General features: G+C 45.5%; 1 protein-coding gene across 2 annotated transcripts in view; it reads left to right on the top strand.

The window, feature by feature from the left end:
* The first annotated feature begins 3489 nt into the window (after window positions 1–3489).
* Window positions 3490–22859, top strand: part of GALNT1 (polypeptide N-acetylgalactosaminyltransferase 1) — an 80450-nt gene continuing 61080 nt past the window's right edge. For both annotated transcript variants that reach the window (XM_080683153.1, XM_080683152.1), the window contains exon 1: window positions 3490–3631. The gene's annotated coding sequence lies outside the window, so the exon portion shown is untranslated. The remainder of the gene's footprint in view (window positions 3632–22859) is intronic.

Here is a 22859-nt window from a genome sequence, read left to right as displayed (position 1 = left end):
GCCGTGGTCATGACAATATGATAAGGCACAAATGATGTTGTGTTGTGGGCAGGAGAGCTGGGAGAGGAGGAAGGGCACCCAGGTTCCTGAGGCTTCAGTCCCAAGGCAGGGCTGTCAGGTCTTAGGTTGGCAAAAGCAAAAACAAGGAGTAAAAAAAATCATATAATAATAGCATCTATGTGTTCTGCATGACGACCACTGACTCCTGTGTGGGTTTGTTTGCCAACCCACCTTCTTCTGTTCTTCAATGTCACCTTCTTCTGTTCTTCCTCATCCGGTCAGCATTTTTGACCCACAATTCTGCTTAACAGATCCCTTCTCTCCTCCTCCCACCTACCAGGTGGGTCAATTATTCTTGGGCAGTTTACCCTGCCCTAGGCAATCTCCCACATCCCCCATTATAACCAATCAAGCCAAGGCACTATTCTCTTGCTTTCTAGCTAAGTGGGGACAAACAACTAGTTCTTATTCACAAGGTAGAAGAATATTAGTATTATTCAAATAACCATAATTTTAAAGAGGGCCTGATAGAAACAATGAAGGGAGATAATCGCTCACCCGAAAGAGCAGCTCTGTGTTTGCTTCTCAGGGGCTGTAGTGAAGAAGCATCAGGGCCGGTTGACTACTTCCTGTGGGATAGTCCACCTTCAATGTGTCTCCATAATTAATCTTCAAGGGATTAAATTCTTTCATGGTAAAATCATAGATATCATAAAAATCCATAGTCATGGAAACAAATTATAAATCATACCGTTACCCAGCCCAAAGGCAGTGTTCCCGCTGAAGCACACCTGCACTAGAGGAAGTCCGTGGGTCAGGGCACGGGGCCAACGGAAACTAGAATAACTTTGGGAAAGATTGTCATTGTCCTTACTTTGGATTCCCAATCTAAGCCCTTACACCTCTGCGCCACCCCGTTGTTCTTTTCCTATTTTCAGACATGCTTACCATTTCTACCCCATTTCCAATTCTTTTAGTAAAGTGAAGATACATTTTTGAATAAATAGGAAATAGACTTGAGTGAGATGTGGAAGAGTAATTGTGCTTGGTTAAACAACCAGTTGCAAAAAGTACATTTTATTTCCTTGTACTGTGCTACCAGCACACAATTTTTCCATTTGTTTTAGAAGGATTTAAAAAATTTTATTGCAAAGAACTAGTTCCAACTAGATAAGGTACTATTATCCTGGGCTACTAATGGCATATAGATCCCTTCTCTCCTCCAAATATTTTGAGGTAAAGTTTACATACCATAAAATTCACTAGTTCCAAGTACACAATTCAATGATGTTCAGTAAGTCTATAGTCCTGTCACCATTACCACAATCTAATTGTAGTGTATTCCCATCACTCCAAAAAGATCTCTGTGCCCCTCTGTAGTCTCTCTATTCCCATCAGCCCTAGGCAACCACTAATCAACTGTCTGTATAGATTTGCTTTTTCTAGACATTCCATATAAATAGAATCATACAACATGTGCTCTTCTGCAACAGGCTTCTTTCACTTAGCTTAATGTTTTTGAGGTTCCTCTAAGTTGTATCTGCTATTACTATTTCATTGTTTTATTGCTGAATAGCGTTCCATCGTATGGATATATCACATTTTATCTATCCATTCACCAGGTGCCTCACATGTGGATTGTTTCCACTTTGGGGGTACTATGAATAATGCTGCTATAACTATATATGTATGTGTTTTATGCACATTTTTTTTGGGGTATATACTTAGGAGTGGAATTGTTGGATCATATGGTACTTCTATAACTTTTTAAGAATCTAACAAATTTTTCCAAAGTGGATGTACCATTTCATATTCCCACCAGCGATGTATGAGGGTTCTAATTTCTCTATCTCCTCACCCAAAATTTTTTTCAGTCTTTTTTTTTTTTTTTTTGCAGCCATTGTAGTGGGTAAGTCGCTATCTCATTGTGGTTCTGATTTGCGTTTTGCTAGTGACTAATATGATGAGCATCTTTTCATGCTATTTTCGCCATTTAAATATTTGCTTTTTAAAAAATATCTAGTCAAATCTTTTGTCCTTTTCAATTGATTAGTCTTATTGAGTTGTAAGAGTTCTTTATATGTTCTTAATGCAAGTCCTTTATCTTATATGTGATTTGCAAATTTCTTGCCCCCTGAGATATGGTATTTCTTACTTAGATGGGTAATTTTAAGAGACACAGACTTCAAAGTGAAGTTTCCTTGTGGTACATTAACAGGTCAATGATTCACTTTGTTTCAAAATATTATATAAGTACTTTTAAAAAGCAACTTTTTACTTTTATTTTGCAATACTTGGAAAATGTATTAAGCACAAAACAGGATAGAAAAATTCCATAGATCATCTTTGGTAACACGTTTTGCTTACAGGCACAGGCTGTGTGGAAAACACACAGCATTTATTTAAAAATAAAATAACATTTAACTGAATTTAAATAACATTTTAAACACTAGTCTCTTATCATTCCAGTCTTGGCTGGCAAGCAGACACATAAACCACTGAATGGCTTAAGTAGACAATTTATTAGAACAGTTGGTTATGGCTAGTGTGAGTGATGAGGGCCAGGGTTGGGTCTTCCCATCGGGGTAAGACACAACTAGGTATGGATGGAATCAGTACCAAAGAGGAGTGTTTCCCACGTGCGCACAGTGGAAGGGCCCCTCTCGGAGCAGGAAACGCTTCCCCAAACTGCCCCCCTCTGCAGGCGACCGGGCCTTTTAGTCCCCCGAGGACTGGAATCGCCTTCCGGCGGTGCCAGTGCCGCTCGTGGCCTCCCCTCTCACCGCCCACCCCGGGTCCTGGACCTCCAGCATCCCGGGCGCCGGGTGCAGGGCTCAGCAGGGCCGGCCAAGGCGCCTCCGACAGTCCTCCAGCTCCAGGTCCGCCTCGCTGCCACGGGCGGCCCCACCCGGGTCAGGAGCTGCCCTGAGCTCGGGCCGCGGTCGGTCCGAGGGCCTCCTCCGCGCGGTGAGGGCACTTCATTTCCTCCCAACCCGCGATCTACTCGACGTGCAGCGGCGCGAGTCCGATTTTTCTTGCTGCGGCGGCCTCTTTGTCCTGTGCGGGTTCAGGTGCAGACCACCCGCCCCGGACGGCAAGCCGAGCTCGTCGTACACGGAGTCTCCCGGTCCGCGCCTTCCTGCTTGTCAGGGAGGCAGGAGTGGAGGCGCCGAGACGCCTGAACCTCCCCGGTCCCGGGGGAAGCGCCGCGGCCCCGAGGTGGGCTCGCCGCAGGGGCGGAGGCGGCGCATCCGGGTGAGTGCGGCGCCCCCGCCTCCCCCGCGCGCGCCGCGCCGAATAGACCACGCCCGGGCGGTCGGAGCTGGTGGCCCTGCGTCCCGGCCCGCCGCGCGGAGGCGCCCCGAGCGAGCGGCTGTGGCGGCAGCGGCGACCGCATGCGGCGCGACCCGGAGTAGCGCGCCCAGCCCGCGAGGCCGGCGCGGGGGCGGGAGCGGGAGGCGGGGCCCGCGCCAGGCCCGCCCGCCAGCCGGGGGTGCCGTGGGCAGTGGCCGAGGAGGCGGCGCGGCGGACGGCGGCTCGAGAAGAGCGCCCGCGCTCGGCCCGCGGGACCGCGCCGCCACCACCCGGGCTGGCCCCGAGGAACGCCCGCGCCGCCGCCGCGCGGACCGAGGTGAGTGCCCCCGGCGCCCGGCCCTCCCGGAGCCGCGGCCGCCTGCGCGGAGCTGGAGAGGGTGCTGGGGAGGCCCGTCCGCTTTCGCGTCCCGCGTCCCTTTGTGGCCGGCGCTGCTGTGGCCGAGGTGCGGGCGCGCTCGGCATCGGGTCCGGATCGGGTTGGGAACTCGGGGACTGCCGGCCACGCGGCGTCTCTGGCAACTGCAGCGAGCAGCGAGTTTCCGTCCTAGTTTGACATTGAGTTAGAACCGTTTTTCTTTAGAAGACGGAAGTTTGTTTTATTGACCAAAAATACAGCTAAATATGGCTCCTAGGTTCGGCCGGGCCGTGTGGGACTTGGAGCCCCGCTGCCAGGCTGACCCTCGCCGAATCGGCGCCGCGGGGGAGGGGAGGACCCGCGGGCCCCGGGCGGGGGCTTCCCGGCCCTCTTCGCGCGAAGGGGACCCGGCCTCGAATAGCAAAGGTCTGTGGGTGGGAAGTAGCGGGCGTTCGGTACCGTGGCGGTCCTTCCTGGAAGAATGAATGAATGAAATGTCATTTGCTCTTCTATAAGCAATATAATGCCCATGTAAAGATTTGCCAGGAATTGTGATGACTTGCATTGTCATTGCCGCTCTTACCTGTTCAAACTTGTTAAGTGAGGGTTCCCCCTCCTCTAAACTTATGACCTTGGCCTGATTCTCAAAGCCATGGAGCTAAGCCACGGAGCTAACCAAACCTTCAACCAAACCGCGCCTCGCATTTTCTGGCAAGTGTGGGCAATAAGCAAAGTAGTCTTTGTGATTGTAAACTGTTTCTGGAGGGCAGAGAATGATACCTTAATCATACCTTATGCTTAATACATTGACTTACAGTTCTTCCTTCAAGAACCCAGAGAGGTGTGTGTGGGGTGAGGGGGGGGGTGGGGGGAAAGGGGAGCGGTGTCTTTCCTCATTTCGCAGATGAAGAAGTTGGGGTCCTGAGAAGTTGTAACTTTCCAGGTCACAGACGAAGCAGCAGAGTTGGGATTCACAACCTAGGCCTTACTAATCCAGCACTTTTTAAATCACATCTGTGTCTAGACCTGGATTGTCAATTGTGGTAGGCACTAACCACATGTGGCTACTTAAATTAATTAAAATTAAATTGAAAAAAATTCAGCTCTTCACTCGCACTAGCCACATTTCAATTGTTCAGTAGCCAAATTTGATCAGTGCCTACTATTGATCAGTGCTTGTCTAGACTACATATGCATTTATTTACTCAGTAAGTAAATATTTATTGAGTGCCTCCTCTCTATGAGGCAGTTTTAAGTCCTGGGTATACTGTGGTGAAAAAGAGAGACAACATGCCCTTGTTTTTATGGCGCTTGCACTTTACATGATAGTTTGAGGGATGTTTCCATCGTACTTCAGAGCCTTGCTAATTCAAAGTGGTAAATTCGCAGCAGCAGCCCTGTCATCTGGGAGTTTAGAAGAAATGGAGACTCTCAGGTCACAAACCACATTAACTGAATTAGTATCTGTTAAAGTGACTTAACAGATCACAGGTGATAGATCGTAGATCCATCTCAGCTGATTTGTGTTCACATTGAAAACTATTCAGAACACCGGTGATAACTGGTTTGAGGAATGTTCGGATGGATTGTTTGGTGTGGCTTTTAAGAGTCAGGCTGTAAAACTCTTGGGAGCTTTCACAATTTATGCAAATACTTGTTAAATGCCTGGCTTCTCCAATAGAGTATCAGCTTTATGAGAGCAGAGATTGTCTTCCTTTTCCAGCCACGTGTGCCAGAAACTTCAAGGTGCCTGTTAAGCAACGGGGTGCTCAATAAATGCTTGTTGAGTACAATTATGTGTGGAAGGAAGTTTGAGTCAACAACAGACCACAGATATGATGATGGTCCCATAAGATTATAATGGAGCAGAAAGATTCCTTTTACCATAGCCCTCGGAAATTGCTGCACAACACATTATTCATATGTTTGTGGTGATGATGGCATAGGAAACCTGTGCTGCCAGTTGTATAAAAGTATAGCACATACAATTATGTACAATACATAGTACTTGATAATAAACGACCATGTTACTGACTTATGTATGCACTATACTGATCTTTTTAATCGTTATTTTAGAGTGAACTCCTTCTGCTTATAAAGTTTGCTATAAAACAGCATGGAATGTTAAAACGGCAGCAGCATCATACATCTCGTGTTCACCGCATCTCTTCATTGCATCATTTTCTCTTATGCTTGTTTTCATCTCGTGTTTTGTACAGTAACACGCTGTAGAGGCTTGTGGCCTAGGAGCCATAGACGATACCATATAGCATAGGTGCATAGGTGTGTAGTAGGCTGTAACACCTAGGATTGTGTAAGTGCACTCTGTGATGCTCACATATGACAAAATAACCTAAGGACACATTTCTCAGAATGTGGTCCCGTCCTTAACACATGATTGTACGAATGAGCATGCTAAGGAAGTCAAAACTAGTAGTTTATCTCAAGCAATTGCAGGCAAGGTAATTCTCATGGCATTAGGTGAGAGGCAAAATGAAGGTAGATCTGTATGTAGCTTTTCAGCTTCAGGCCTCAGCTACCCTGGCCTGAGTTGCACTCCTGACTGACTTGTCCCATCTCTTTCTCTTTTATGATAATACTAGAGGCCTGATGCACGAAATTCATGCAAGAGTAGGCTTTCCTTCCCCCGGCTGCTGGCATCGGCTTCCCTCTGGCATCCAGGACCCAGGCTTCCCTCGCAGCCCTGGCTTCCGTCCGGAAGGTCGTCCGGAAGGACATTCGGTCTAATTAGCATATTACTCTTATTATTATAGGTAAAATAATAAATTTGAATCCTAATAATTTTTTAGTGCCATATATATTTTTAACTAAATTCCAGACTCTATTTGGATTTCACCAGTTTTTCCATTAATATGTACTTTCTGTTCCAGGACCCATCCAAGGTACTACATTGCATTTAGTCATTGTGGCTTCCCAGTTTTTTGTGTTTTTTTTAAAATATATTTTATTGATATTTTACAGAGAGGAAGGGAGAGGGATAGAGAGCTAGAAACATCGATGAGAGAGAAACATCTATCAGCTGCCTCCTGCACACCTCCCACTGGGGATGTGCCTGCAACCAAGGTACATGCCCTTGACCGGAATCAAACCCGGGACCCTTCAGTCCGCAGGCCGACGCTATCCACTGAGCCAAACCGGTTTCGGCTCCCAGTCTTTAGTTGTGACAGTTTATGTCTTTTCCTTGTTTTTCATGACTTCAGTAGCCTTGAGTACAGCCAGATAGGATCATCCAGTTATGGGAAGGACTCTCATGTTCAGGAAAGTAAGACAAAAGGAATAACTCTTATTTCTTAAAAAAAATTTTTAATTGATTTTAGGGAGAGGAAGGGAGGGGGAAGAGAGAAATATCGATGAGAATCATCAATCGGCCTTCTGCCTGCCCCCCCTATTGGGGATCGAGCCCACAACTCAGACATGTGCTCTGACCAGGAATCAAACTGGCAACCTCTCTGTACATGGCATAACATTCACCCAGCTGAGCCACACCAACCCCTAAGACCTCTTTATCTGCTCTTGTTTGTTCATGTAATATATACATCTATTATGCTTATGTAATAACATACAACCTTAGTACTTTGCTGTAACAGATTTCTTGGGTACCAGTTTCTAAGTGGTTGTGATTCAGAAGAGTGTTAGAACATTGCAGTTCTGAACCACGGTTTTAATATATATATATATATATATATAGTTTTTATTTTTATAATGGGTTAAGAGCTGGGCTGAGGAGAAGGAGTAAGGAAAAGGGAGAGATTGGCAGTAGATCAGAGAGGGACCAAGGTGAATGAAATGACATATAATGGAGGAAGAGGAGTGGGGTAGCTGCATAGAAGAGAAGTAGGAGTGGATACTTTTCATTTGTTCATTCCTTCAATTAATACTTTATTGAGTGCTTCTGGTGTGGCAGGCCCAGTGCTAAATACTCAAGATAACTGGGGGTAGGACAGCACTAAACAAATGAACATGCAGATAAGTACATAATAATTGTAACTTGTGATTAGTTCTATAAAGAAAAAGTAGAGTGTGCTGGAGAGATTATGAGTGGGAGAGGTGCTGTTTTTGGTTGGCTGGGATGGTGAGAAAGGCTTCTCTGAGTGACATTGAACTCTTCTCTCTGGCTTTTGGGCACCCTGCACACTTTCTGTTGTTTTATAGCACACATGTGCCTTTTTCTTCATAGGCGCTGAGCTTATTTCTAGCTCTGGGTCTTTATATATGACTAGAGGCCCAGTGCACAAATTCGTGCATGGCGGGGAGCGGGGGTGGGGGGGACGGTGGGAGGTTGGCTGGCCCGCCCCGCCCCCCCTGCAGTGCATGTCATAGCGACCAGTCGTTCGGTCGCTTAGAGTTTCACATACATAGATTTCTTCCCAAGATGCCCTCCTCTTCACCTCCACTTGTGGAAATGCTACCTCTTACTCAAGGATTTACTCAAATCTCATCTCCTTTATGAAGTCTTCACTGTTGATTTGTGCCTGTGTTTGTCAGTCTACTTGAGCATATGGTGTTTGAGGGTAAGGGTAATATTTTCTGTTTATATCTGTGTGTCCTCACTTAGTCCAGCACAAAGCCAGAATTAATAAAGGTTAAGAGCGTCGATCTGTTCTGAAGTGTTAACATTTGGATGATGGATCTCAGAGCAGTCGGGGAAGGTCCAGTTTTTTTGTTTTTGTTTTCTTAAATCTTTTTGTGACATAATTGTAGATCCACATGCAGTTATAAGAAATAATTCAGAGAGATCCCATGTACCCTTTACCCATTTGCTCCCAACATATGGAAACAGCATGATTTTTCTTCTTTAGCCTATTTATATGATGGATTGATTTATTTTTGAAATGAGACTGTCTTGCAGCCCTGAAGTAAACCCCACTTGATCATGGTGTATAATTCTTTTTATATATTGCTGAATTCTATTTATTAATATTTTGTTAAGGAGTTTTTGCATTTATATTTACGGGGGCATTTACACTATAAATTTCCTTCTCAGCACTATTTCAGCTCTGTCCCACAGATTTTGATATGCTCTATTTTAATTTTCATTCAATTCAATGTATATTTTTATTTCCCTTGAGGCTTCTTGGACTTATGGATTAATTAGAATTGAGTTGTTAAGTTTCCAAATGTTTGAAGATTTTCCTATTATCTTTCTGTTTTTGGTTTCCAGTTTGATTTAATTCTGATTGGAGGACACACTGTATGATTTCGTTCTTTTAAATTTGGTGAGCGTGCTTTATGTAAAGCTCAGTATATGACCTGTCTTGGTATATGTTCCATGGACACATGAATAGAATATGTTTTCTGCTGTTGTTGAATGGAGTATTCTGTAAAGGTCACTTAGATCCTTGGTGGTGTTGAGTTCTTCTATACCCTTGCTGCTTTTCTGCCCAGGTAGTCAGTCCATCAGTTGTTGAGGAGGGGTTTTGAAATTTTCAACTACATTTGTGCATTTGTCTGTTTCTCCTTTTGAGTTAAATCCATTTTTAGCTTTACTAATTTTGCAGGTCTCTGTTTGGTGCATACACATGAAAGATTGTTGTGTTTTGGTGGAGTACTCTTTTTATCATTATATAATGTCCTTCTCTGTCTCTAGTAATTTTATTTGCTCTGAATTCCATTTTACCTGATGTTGACATAGCTACTACTTCTCTTTCCCTTTTTAAAAAAATATATTTTAATTGATTTCAGAGATGAAGGGAAAGGGAGAGAGATGGGAACATCAATGATGAGAGAGAATCATTGATCGGCTGCCTACTGCACCCCCCTACTGGGTATTGAGCCCGCAGCCCGGGCATGTGCCCTTGACCGGAATCGAACCCGGGACCTTCAGGTTAAACAGTGAATGAAAATTTTCTGGCTATGTTGTAACATTTTTCCATTCCTAGGAGTTCGCATGTTTCTCTCAATAAACACTTTACCAATTTTTACAAGTCCCCATGCATAGCAGTGACTTTTAAAGGGTAAGAAGGTAGTAGCACTGTCACAGTGGGAGGCCTGACCACTTCAGAAATTGAAGTCCATATTTTGCTCATAATAAGACTGCAGCATTAATTTTAATTATTTTAAGTGTTTCCATGAAAGAAACACTACCTGAAGTAATTAGGGCTGTTGTAGGGAGAGGTCCCATGAGAGTTTCAACGTTTACCCAGATTACGGGCATGAGAGAACTTAGACTTGAAAACGGTGGTAAGACGGTCTCTGATCTGAAACTTGGGTGGGGAATAAGAAAGTAGAGGGAAGAAGAGGTGGTTAATTGTAGCCTAAGAGTCTTTGAACAGGGCTGGAAATCCTTTGATGAGCAACCTTTGGGTCATCTCAGTGCATGAGATAGAAAAACACTCCTGGAGAAGAGCTTTGTGGCAGAGCTTTTGACTGGAAACACCCTTGAGTTGGTGGAGGGAATGCAATACCGGCAGCTTATGAACTGGTGCTCCCCCTGCTGTGGGCTGTTGCTTCAGAAGGGAAAGTTTGAGGAGGAGGAGTAGCAGAACAGTGAGCTGGGTCTAAGAGGCTGGAATGTAGGCTATTGGTAATTGGAGATGGGGCTACAAAACACTGTGCGTATAGCAGTGACCAGTGCCAGGCACTGTGCTGAGTGTTCTACTTACATTAGTTAATTTAATCTTTGTAACAGTATTCTCTTACCATTATCCTCGCTGTCCAGATGAAGGAACTGTAGCACAGAGAGGCTAAGTGGTGAGGCTGAGATCTGCACCTGTCCCTGAGTATTAACATGACAGTCTGGTCCCAGAATCCATAGTCTCACCCACCAAACTAGATGGACTTGCTAGGATCGTTTTGGCAAGATTGCTAGGCTTTGAATAACAAGCACAAGAGGATGGACGCTATTTGGAAGGCAGTAGGGAGCCGTTGAAGGGTTTTGATAAGAATATTGATTATTATGATCAGAATTAAGCTTTAATGTACATGTAGATGGAGAGTTTAAGGATATTAATGAATGTGTGTCTTGAGACTTGTCCAGCTGCAGGTGCCAAAGAGAGACTGTAGGTGGAACTAACCTGTAGGCATCATAGTTGTGGAACTCCATCTTGGGAGTCAGCAGTGCGATGATGGAAATAGGGAGTGGTAAGGAGGGCTGAGAAATAGACCTGAGGGGATGTTTATGGTTGGGACAGAGGAGGAAACAGTCTTTTACATCCTCATACACAGTGAACAAAAGAGACCCGGTGCCTGTCTTGTTAGTTATACAACCTAATGGAGCATAAAAAGGAGAGACAATTACATAAATGGGGGAAATGACATTCCAGCAGAGACCAGAGGTCAAAGCATTAATACAAAGAGTGGGGGCAAGAGGATTCCAGGTAAAAAGAAGGGTATGTGCAGAGGCCATGTGGCAGAAGAGAACTGATTCTGTTTAAGGAACTGAGAGATCAGTGAGGCTGAAAGGCCACCGGTGGAGTCAGATGAAGGGAGAAAAGTCATTATGGGGCAGATAATGCAGGACCTGTGCTCAGTGCTAGCAAAAGGTTCTGAGCAGCAGAGAGCCCTGTTTGAAATTTTGAGCAGGTCACCCCTGTGCCCTGTGGAGAATGGATTTGGGCAAGGGTAGGATGGGTGAAGGGGGAGGCATGGAGACCAATCAGGAGACTCTTGGACTAAAGTGGTGGCAGTGGATCTCTGTGAGGCCAAGGAGGCTCTAGTGTTTCTCTCAGCAAGCTGCTCTGCTGTCCCTGACCTTCCCCTGAGGGCTGCTGTTTTTCTCTATCATAGCATGGTATCATGTTGACACTATCAGCTTATCCATCTGTGTCCCTTTTGGACCGACTGTGAATTCCTTTGGCAGGGACCGTCTCTTACTGGCCACCTAAGCACCAGTACTACCACCCGAGAAGTGATCAGTAAATGTTGAATAAATCAGAGTACTTACCTTCAGAGATGCAGGACAGACTCTAGTCAGGTTTTGTCTTTTTCCTGTTGTTCTCCCTCCTCCCCCAAATTCCAAGACATGAGTTGGCCAATAGCAGTATTACAGGGAGGAGTATGATGACTGCTTGGGGCCGCATGGCATTCAGAGGTGTTTTCAGATATCTGACCTTTGGAGGGTTTACATGATTTCCTCAGTAGGAGAATTAAAAAGGCAAACTCAGGAACACCAAGGGAGGAAACCCTATGAGGAATGACTGGCATTGCCGTCCAGCACTGCTTCCTTTGCTCCTGTAGTTTTAGTGGAGAGGGAACAGCAGAAATCTACCACAAGGGGCAGGAATGAGGGCCTGGAGGCAAGTGGTGACCACTGACTGGTCCTTAAAGTATTGTGGGGAGGAGGAAAGAGGAGGGTGTAGCTTGCATTGTGGGTAGTTGAGGGAAATATTTTTTACTAGTAGAGTAGGAAGGCTCAGAGCCAATTATTTGTAAACATTAGGGTGTGACCAATGAGAGTCAGGGAGCCAGATGGATGAGAGTCAGTGTGGGTCTGACAGGGGACAAGGAGAGGGTATGGTGATGCCCTGGAGATGGCAGATGCCCCACTGCAGGGCTGACCATGACAGCTCCTAGGGTTTTGCTGTTTGGGTGTGCTCACTCACTGCTGGCAGAGGATTCTGTTCATTTTACTAGAGAAGCCAGAAATCCTGATTATTTGAGTGAAATGTCCTGATTTTTAATTGTTCTATGAATATCCAAGTTCTAGGAATCTTTTGGGTGGGGGCGGGAGAGGGACAAAATCTTCATCTCTGGGCACAGTTTGGCCTGAAAGTGACCCTGGGAGGAAGAGCTGGTTGAGTTGATGAGAGAAGGGGAGGAGAGGAGTATTTGTGGAACAAGACTTACAAGGCTCTGGGAAGGGATGCAATTAAATGCACAAGTTGAGAGCATCCTCTATAAGGAGGAAGGATTCAGAGAGGAGCAGAGGGACTGAGGTGAAAGTGAGGTGAGGGAACTTGAGTCTGAGGAGGTGAGACTTGGTAGAGTCAGAGGGCAGGACTGTTTCAGGTGGTCAGTGAGAGTGTGCACGTGTGAAGTGGGGTGTGAGGGGGGAGTACAGGAGAAGAATGGTAAAGAACAGTAAGGGCTCCATCAGGCTAGTTAGTACAGGTTTACAGTGGGCTCAGCCAGCCTTGTTTCAAAATTTTCTCTGTGGTGTTAATGTCCTGGAAATTGAAGCAGAAAAACTGAGTTAGTGGGACTTGTCTAGGGTTAGGAATTGAAAGGCTGAAAGGTCCAGTAGGTAAGGGATATTTTGTGTAACTTCTCAGTTGGTAGCTAAGTACATGAAGCCAGAAACCTGCTTAGGTGGGGGAACAGAAGGTGACGAGGAAGCAGATGGAGAAGAGCAGGTTTGTCAGGGCGAGAGAATCTAAGTACCATATGGTCAGAGACTATGGTTGGGTTTGCGTCTAGGTTTGATTTTGACTCAAGCGTGGGTTTAAGATATCCATAGGCAAGAAACCAAGATGGCAGCATAGGTAAACACCTAAACTGCTGCCTCGCACAACAATTTCAAAACTACAACTAAAAGACAAAACGGACATCATCCAGAACCACAGGAAGGCTGGCTGAGTGGAAATTCTACAACTAGAAGGAAAGAGAAAAGCACACTGAGAATCAGAGGAGCTGCAGGAGGCAGAGGTACTGAGACGCAAGCGTGGAGAGGACTGGCAACTGAGTACGCGGCTGGCTTTCTTAAGCGGGAGGGAGACAAAAGCTTCCGACTGCGCTGAACTGCAGTTCCGGGCGAGACTCTGGGGACCCAGACTCATACGGGGAGAAACTGGACTGTCAGGAAAGAGAAAAGCACACTGAGACTCAGAGGAACTGCGGAAGGCAGAGGTACCGAGGTGCGCGTGAGCATGGAGAGGGCGGGCAACTGAGTACACGCTGGCTTTCTCAAGCGGGAGGGAGACAAAAGCACCTGACTGCACTGAACTCCAGTTCCGGGCGAGACTCTGGGGACCCAGACTCATTAGGAGAGAAACTGGATTGTCTGGCAGCGGGCGGAACTCGAGGGCGCCTTTCTCTCAGAGGTGCTTGCAGTGATTACCACGGGACACTGAGACACAGGGGCCTATTAGGGCAGGGCTGACGGGAAACCAATGCTGTCGGCTCCGCCCTGAGACGCTGCCCTATCCAAGCTGAGCACAGAGACTTTTGCAAGTCTTGTCTCATAAGGGTGTCTCCAGCACAGAAGTTCTCCCAGCGTAGACACAGTTGATTCTCACAGCCAGTTGGCCTGGAGGTCAATTCTCCCAGTGATACCAACAACAATCAAGGCTTAACTACAACAAGAATGTGCACACAGCCCACAAAGGGGTGCACCAAGAGTGTCCACCTCAGGTAACTGGGGAGGCTGAGCCACTGGGCCCTATAGGACACCTAGCACACAAAGCCACTCTATCAACTCAGGGAAGCAGCCAAAATGCAGAGACAAAGAAACAGATCACAAATGAAAGAAATGGAGGAAAGCAAACAACTGGATATAGAGTTCAAAACCACAGCTATAAGGTTTTTCAAGAATTTCCTAGAAAAGGCCGATAAATTTAGTGAGACCCTTGAGGATATGAAAAAGGACCAACTAGAAATTAAGCATACACTGACTGAAATAAATATTATACAGAGATCTAACAGCAGACTAGAGGATCGCAATAATCAAGTCAAAGATTTGAAATACAAAGAAGCAAAAAACACCCAACCGGAAAAGCAAAAAGAAAAAAGAATCCAAAAATATGAAGATAGTGTAAGGAGCCTCTGGGACAACTTCAAGCGTACCAACATCAGAATTATGGGGGTGCCAGAAGAAGAGAGAGAGCAAGATACTGAAAACCTATTAGAAGAAATAATGACCGAAAACTTCCCCCACCTGGTGAAAGAAATAGACCTACAAGTCCAGGAAGCGCAGAGAACCCCAAACAAAAGGAATCCAAAGAGGACCACACCAAGACACCTCATAATTAAAATGCCAAGAGCAAAAGACAAAGAGAGAATATTAAAAGCAGCAAGAGAAAAACAGTTACCTACAAGGGAGCATCCATACGACTGTCAGCTGATTTCTCAACAGAAACTATGCAGGCCAGACGGGAGTGGCAAAAAATATTCAAAGTGATGAATAGCAAGAACCTACAACCAAGATTACTCTACCCAGCAAAGCTATCATTCAGAATTGAAAGTCAGATAAAGAGCTTCACAGATAAGAAAAAGCTAAAGGAGTTCATCACCACCAAGCCAGTATTATATGAAATGCTGAAAGGTACTCTTTAAGAAGAGGAAGAAGAAGAAAAAGGTAAAGATAAACATTATGAACAACAAATACATATCTATCAACAAGTGAATCTAAAAATCAAGTGAATAAAAAAATGATGAACAGAATAAACTGGTGAATATAATAGAATCAGGGGCATAGAAAGGGAGTGGGCTGACAATACTCGGGGGAGAAAGGGGTGTGGGGGGTGTGAGAAGAGATTGGACAAAAATCGTACACCTATGGATGAGGACGGGGACGGGGGTAAGGGCAGAGGGTGGGGTGGGAACCGGGTGGAGGGGAGCTATGGGGGAAAAAAGAGGAACAATTGTAATAATCTGAACAATAAAGATTTATTAAATTAAAAGAAAAAAGATATCCATAGGCAAGTTGGTGTTGGGCCCCGGGACAGAAGACATCACCAGGTTCTGGGCTGCTGAAGACAATAACTATGTTAGAAGGCAGCTTAAGAGTTGCAGCCAATAGGGTGGGTAGGTGGAAGTGGGGAGGAAGATGATGAATCTAGTGCTGACATCAACATACTGGGAAGGTGGAAGGAGCCTTCAACATAAGTCTCAGACTATAATGATACATCTTTTGGGAGTGGGATGTAGATGAAGTAGCAGATTTTGACTGATCCATAATTCTAATTTAACTATTACATCATGCTGTTATAATATTACTAGGGGCCCAGGGCACGAATTCGTGCACCTTGAAAGCAACTGTGGTGGGCACAGGGGCTGGTCTTGGCCCATCCTCTGCACCCCTGTCCAGCCCCTCCCGCCGTGCCCCCAGTCCCCTGTCTGCCAGCAGCCCCGTGCTGATGGAGCCGGCCCCACTTGCACCCACTGACGGCATGGAGCGATTGGGGTCAGCGCCAGCAGTGCGTGCGAGCAGGGCCAGCACCGTCAGTGGGTGCAAGCGGCGCCTCCAGTGCTGGCTGCGGGTGGGGCAGGTGCAAGTGCCAGGCGGGACCACGGTGTGCGGGAGCAAAGAATTTTCTGTAACCACCAGAGGCCCGCCCTGATGACAGCAACCAGCACCCTGCCTTGGTCTGGTGCCCCCGCTCACCTGCTCCACCATCCCGCTGCGGTAACGCCCGCCATGCTCCGTGCTCTGCCTGCTGCTGCCAAGGCCCGCCGTGTTCCGCGCTCACCCCCTGGTGAGCACACGTCATAGAGACCGGTTGTTCAGTTGTTTGGTTATTCCGCCATTCAGTCTGTTTGCATATTAGCCTTTTATTATATAGGATGGGAAATATCCTATGTCAGTGGTCAGCAAACTCATTAGTCAACAGAGCGGCAAACCGCAGCTCATGAGCCGCAGTTTGCCGACCACTGTCCTATGTAAAACACTCTCCATACTTAACAAATAATCAAATAATATGTGAGAAGATTTGGATTGATCCATTTTGCTTAGAGCAGGCAGGGTGGAGTCCGTGGGATTCACTTCAGCCACACTTACAGAGATGCTCAGTTACAGCCCTGACCTATTCTGATCTGATTCACCAGCAACTCCCAGACTGTGAGAAATGGCAGTGACTAACCTAGTCATGCTGTCACCTGGGAACCTGGAAGTACGTGCAGAACCACTTGCTGAGAAGTCAGGGGCTTGGAATAGGTCTTGAGGTTTCCCTTAAACTTTCAGCAGTGGAAAAGCATTGTTTTGTGTAGTAAACTGACCATAAACTTATGGCAAGAAGCTGCTGCTGTTCACTCACCACCCTCCTAACAAAACTAAACAAAAACAATTAGGAATTTAGGGATGCTGTCGTCTCATCTGATGTTCACATGCATAAAAATACTATCCACAGAGTAAGTAGAGTATAACTTTTTTTTGCGTTATTTAATAATGGGAGTTTTTTTAAAAAATAGGAAAAGTAATATGTGGGAAAATAAGCTGACAGTATCAAAAGGTATACAGTGAAAAGTAATTCTTCCATCCTAGTATTTATTTACTTAACATAAATGGAAGTCATAGATAGTTCTGGGCCAGGTGAAAGTAGCTTCAAGTCTGTGTGTGTGTGTGTGTGTGTGTGTGTGCGTGCGTGCGTGTATGAACTAGAATATTATGAAGGTACTAGAGGCCCGGTGCATGAAATTCATGCATGGGGGTGTGTGTCCCTCAGCCCAGCCTGCTCCCTCTCCAATCTGGGACCCTTCTCACAATCCAGGACTGCTGGCTCCCAACTGCTTGCCTGCCTGCCTGCCTGATTGCCCGTAACTGCTTCCGCCTGCCAGCCTGATCACCCTTTAACCACTCCCCTGCCAGTCTGATTGACGCCTAACTGCTCCCCTGCCTGACCACTTGCCCCTAACTGCCCTCCCCTGCAGGCCTGGGTCTTCCCCCCACCAAACTGTCCTCCCCGCAGGCCTGGTCACCCCTAACTGCCCTCCCCTGCTGGCCTGGTCGACCCTAACTGCTCTCCCCTGCAGGCCTGGTCCCCCCCAACTGCCCTCCCCTGCAGGCCTGGGTCCCTCCCGCAACTGTCCTCCCCGCAGGCCTGGTCGCCCCCAACTGCCCTCCTCTGCTGGCCTGATCGCCCACAGCTGTCCTCCCCTGCTGGCCATCTTGTGGTGGCCATCGTGTGTTCACATGGGGTGGCCATCTTTGACCACATGGGGATGGCCATCTTGTGTGTTGGAGTGACGGTCAATTTGCATAGTACCTCTTTATTATATAGGATATGATTACTGAGCTAGAGGGGAAAGAAACCATCATGTGATTTGCTGGTAGGCATTTTTTTTTTTAAGTTAATTTTGCAGTGCATTCTGAGAAATGGAAGAAGCTAAGGAAGTGTGTTTTGGAGAGAGGGGGTGCTGTGAAGATCAGGGAAAACAGGAGAGAGTTTAGGGAGAAGGTAGGACACTGGGAGTGTGATATATAGAGAGTGGTTAGGGTTAGATTATGTCAGCAGAGAAAAGTATGAAGTCAGGTAACGTGTATCTGAGTCCTGGATTGGAAAAACTTATTTTCTCCAGAGAGCTAAAAGCAGTAGCTTGATCAGATTGGGTGTGAAGATACAAATAGGTAGACAAGTCAAAGTAGACTAGGATCTAGTGATGTAGACTGAGATAGTAAAAATAGAATTCCTAGAAAAAATTGTTGAGGACCTTAAACCCGTATAAGCCACCTGGATAACTTTTATACTGTTCTCTCTGATTAATTTCTGTCCTTAAAATACTGTCGAGTTGTAATAGAAGTTCATTATGAATTTGAACCTTCTATGTGCTAAAGTGTAGTGAACTAGGAAAAAGAATTTCTACCAGAGACTGAGAGTAAGCTGGGGAAGGCCTCCCCCTTTGTATCCTTGTATAGATAGCAGCATTGAACTTGAACTCTTTATATATTAGAACTCTTTGAAAAAGGTCTCATAAAAACACTTACCCTAGAATTTCACCAAGCAGAAAGTTTCAGTGAGAAGTAGGTGGGCTCTCTTCCTCCCATGTAACTTGCCCATCACACCACGGTTCTCCAGACCTCTGGGGTAGTCCCTCACATCCATACACGGGAATAAACCTTATCCCATTTCTCATCACATCTTAGCCTTCTGGCTTCTCCTTGAACTTTCTGAAACATCTTCCTAAGACCTACCTTTCTCATCTTCACAGAGCCCCTCTTCCATTCTTGAGTCCCAGCACAGTACGTTCATGCTGTACTCCAGGGACTGATCTTAGTTTACTTCTTATTTGGGTCCTTTGGGTGAGGCAGCAGAATCCAACTCTAATTTAAGTAGGAGGTAATGTATTGGAAAGGAATTGGAAACTTACAGAACTATCCCCACTGCTAAGGAACCCAGCTTAGGAACAGGTGGAAACTTAAGGCAGCTTTGGGGAGCTGCAAAGCAGAATTTTAAGAATGATCTGCTGAAACCGGTTTTGCTCAGTGGATAGAGCGTTGGCCTGCAGACTGAAGGGTCCCAGGTTCAATTCTGGTCAAGGGCATGTACCTTGGTTGCGGGCACATCCCCAGTAGGGGGTGTGCAGGAGGCAGCTGATCGATGTTTCTCTCTCATCGATGTTTCTAGCTCTCTATCCCTCTCCCTTCCTCTCTGTAAAATATCAATAAAATATATTTTTTTAAAAAAAGAATGATCTGATGAGAAGGTCACCACTGGGATGAATGACTGTCCCCTGTATCTTTCACCTTTGCAAATTACTTGCTCATGAGACTCCTAGAGAGCACATCTGATTGGCTGAATGTAAGTCATGGTAGATATACCAGGGATTTAGTTTAAAGAACCTCCAGGAATCCTTTTGGCCTCATAGTGGGAAGGGAGATTCATCAATTTACAGTCTCAGCAAGATTATATAAGGCACTGGAGAGGTAATTCTCCACAAGAAAATTAGGAAATGAGAATAAATAGATGCTTGGCAGCCAAAAAGAAATGCCTCCTTTTCAACATCAAAAATTTCTCCACATCATAAGTAATTTACTTGTATGAGACAAGTAATAGCTAGAATTTACTTAGTGCTACGCTCAGTACAATTTATACCGTGCCTGATCTCATTCCTTTACATGCTGCCTGTTTTGTTGCAATTAATCTTGGGATGTATGTAGGTAACCACTTGGGTGTACTGCTACCTGATTGTAGGTATCAAAGCCAGGCACAAACCCAGATAGTAATTTGGTACTGCATTGCCCTACTATGCCATGTAAAAAATTACTATGGATTAGTTAATACTTTTAAATAAGTTTGGATTTTATTAATTTTAGAGTATGTGCATATTTTAAAATGGTAGTACCATGATTCTCTCTCCCTCTCTCTCTCTCTCTCTCTCTTTCTCTCTCTCTCTCTCACACACACACACTCTCACACACACACACACACACTTATATACTTCAGAAAGAGTTAGGCTCTTTAGGCTGTCGATTACTGATCACTGCCTGTCCTTGTAGTGCTGTGTGGTTCTCTCCCAGTCGTGGCCTCTCCTTCCCTGCTGTGTGGCCATCAGTGGTGGACCAGGGTAATCTAAGGTAATGATGGTAGTCCCATTCCCCCTTGCTAAGGATTGATTTAAAAATAGGCATGTTATCATTTTAGGCTGAGCAAAATTTGCAGAAGCTTCTGGAAAAGACTTTTTTCCTTGTCCGAGGCCACCTCTCTTTCTGTAGACATTGTCATACATGAATGTGAGGCCCTGAGCTGCTGCAGTAATCTTATTATTAAACCCACGGAGGAAACCAGCTCAGGGAGTAATAGAGCTGAGAGAATCATCGAGGGATGGAGCTGGAGCTGCTAGGTTAAGCCAATCCTGAAATTCCACCCCACTCTTGGACTAACAGTTATGTGAGTCAGTAAATTTCCATATGTTTAAGCCACTTTGAGGTGTGATTTCTGTTCACTTTATGACATCCCAACTGATGGTATAAAGCAGAATTGCAATGGGAAGAGAGGTTTCTTCTGTTGGATGTTTAAAGTAAAATCACAAAACTTTTTTTTCTTTTTAAGGGTCTAACCTGGCAAGAATTAGAGTAAAAACACCTGGGCTATGTCACCAGATCTAAATTTTCTATTGGTAATAACAGGGTTGCCCTGGATGAGCTGTAATGTTCTTTTCATCTAAAATGTTTTCTAATTTTGGAACACTTGAAAAGTATCTGGTTAAACTTAATTAGGATTTAAAGAGATGGTTTTTAAAACCCAGTGAGCCATCTCAGCTTTTTACTATAATCTAGTAGCCCCAAAACACTTCATTTCTACAACTTGTCTCTAAGTAGTACTGGTAAAGACTTTCTAATCCTCACTCGAGAATGGATTTTATATTGATTTTTAGAGAGAGTGGAAGGGAAGGAGGGAGAGGGAGGAGAGAGAAACATCGATGTGAGAAAGACACATCAATTGGTTCCCTCCTGCATGTGCTCAGACTGGGGCTGGAGATCGAACCTGCAACCCAGATACATGCCCTTGACTGGGAATTGAACCCGTGACCTTTTGGTGCTTGAGCCGACAATCTAACCACTGAGTCTGGTAAAGTCTTTTAACAGTGTTATTAAAACTTTTTTCTTTCTAAGGCCTTAAAACTAGTAGCACTTAAAAAAATTTTTTGGTTTCTTTAAGATTTTTCAGAGTTTGTTCTTTGTCTCTTTGTTTCTTTAACTTTTTGTTGTGAAAATTTTCAAATACATATAGAAGTAGAGAGAACTGTGTCATGAACTCCCACATCCTCACCTTCTCACCTCAGCAACTGTCAACACTTGACCATCTTTAAACAAGTGGCTGTAAGTGCTTACATTCGGCTCTTCTCAGCAGGCTTTTTTTCCAGCTAAACTTCGGAGCTAAAGCAGGTCTCCCTTGTTTTAAAGTTTCAGTTTATTTAATACTATCTTTTTTAACATCAAAGAAGTTACAACACTGAAAACAAGTCTTTATATTAGTAGGTGTGGTCAAACAATTATGAATATTTAGGCATTCATATTTATACATATCAAGGTAGGATGAGTTATACTGCCCTAACGTACAACCCTCAGATCTCTGGCTTAAAACAACACAACTTGTTGGCTCTGTTACTGGTTGGCTGTGGACTCTGCTCTGCCTCGGACCCCACTGGGACCCACATTGAGGGAGTCGTGACTGTCTTGAAGGTTGCCAGCACTGCCCCAGAAGGAAACAGAGCAGGGCAAATTGTGCAGTCTCTTAAAGCTTCTGTATGAAGTAAGGCATGCCATTTTGTTCACACGTCATTGGCAAATCACAAGGCCTAACCCATTCTTCAATGGGATGGAAAAGTGCAAATCTACCATGTGCCTGCAAAGAGAACCAGAAATATAGGGTGTCCCCCCAAAACGTATACACACTGTAACAGCTGATAGCTCAGTTTTTAAAATAAAATGTATTTTAATGAACATTGCCTTTATAATTATTCACAATGGGTGTGTACATTTTTTTGGGACACTCTATATTTGGTGGATAGCACTAATGACTCACACTATCATGACCAAATGGAAAATCTCATCTGCCTTTCACCTTTATGTGTAACAGCGAAGGCTTCAAGACTTGTTAACTCTCATGGAACAAATGCAGGTGTTAAAATTAACCTCATTGTTTTTGTAGCTCTTGTTTATTTAAAAGCCACTTTTAGACCAGTTAATTAGAAAAAGTCCTCAAGAGAGGCAATACCAGTTTCTAGATTGGATCCCATTTTTTTTCTGGAAGATACAGACTTTTCATTTCTCTGAGGTGAGGCAGTGTACCAGGGGAGGGCAGAATAATTTAGCTTCTTTATTTCCCATTAGAGAATGATCTTCCCCTCATCCTCTTTATTTAATTATTTATTTACTAGAGGCCCGGTGCACGAAATTCGTGCATGGGGGTGTGTGTCCCTCAGCCCAGCCTGCACCCTCTCCAATCTGAGACCCCTCGAGGGATGTCCGACTGCCCGTTTAGGCCCGATCCTACCAGGATCCGGCCTACCAGGATCGGGCCTAAACAGGCAGTCGGACATCCCTCTCACAATCCAGGACTGCTGGCTCCCAACTGCTCGCCTGCCTGCCTTCCTGATTGCCCCTAACCGCTTCTGCCTGCCAGCCTAATCACCCCCTAACCACTCCCCTGCCAGCCTGATTGATGTCTAACTGCTCCCCTGCCAGCCTGTTTGCCCCCAACTTCCCTCCTCTGTCAGCCTGGTCACCCCTAACTACCCTCCCCTACAGGCTTGATTGCCCCCAACTGCCCTCCCTTGCAGGCCTGGTCCCTCCCAACTGCCCTCCCCTGCTGGCCATCTTGTGGTGGCCATCTTGTGTCCACATGGGGGCAGGATATTTGACCACATGGGGGCAGCCATCTTGTGTGTTGGAGGGATGGTCAATCTGCATATTACTCTTTTATTAGATAGGATAGAGGCCTGGTGCATGGGTGCGGGCCAGCTGGTTTGCCCTGAAGGGTGTCCTGGATCAGGGTGGGGGTTCCCTTGAGGCGTGGGGTGGCCTGGGGGAGGGGCCTGTGGTGGTTTGCAGGCCGGCCACACCCCCCGGTGACCC

This window comes from Plecotus auritus, assembly GCF_963455305.1.
Source record: "Plecotus auritus genome assembly, chromosome: 8".
In the NCBI taxonomy this organism is placed as follows: domain Eukaryota; kingdom Metazoa; phylum Chordata; class Mammalia; order Chiroptera; family Vespertilionidae; genus Plecotus; species Plecotus auritus.
This window is presented reverse-complemented; position numbering and strand designations above follow the sequence as displayed.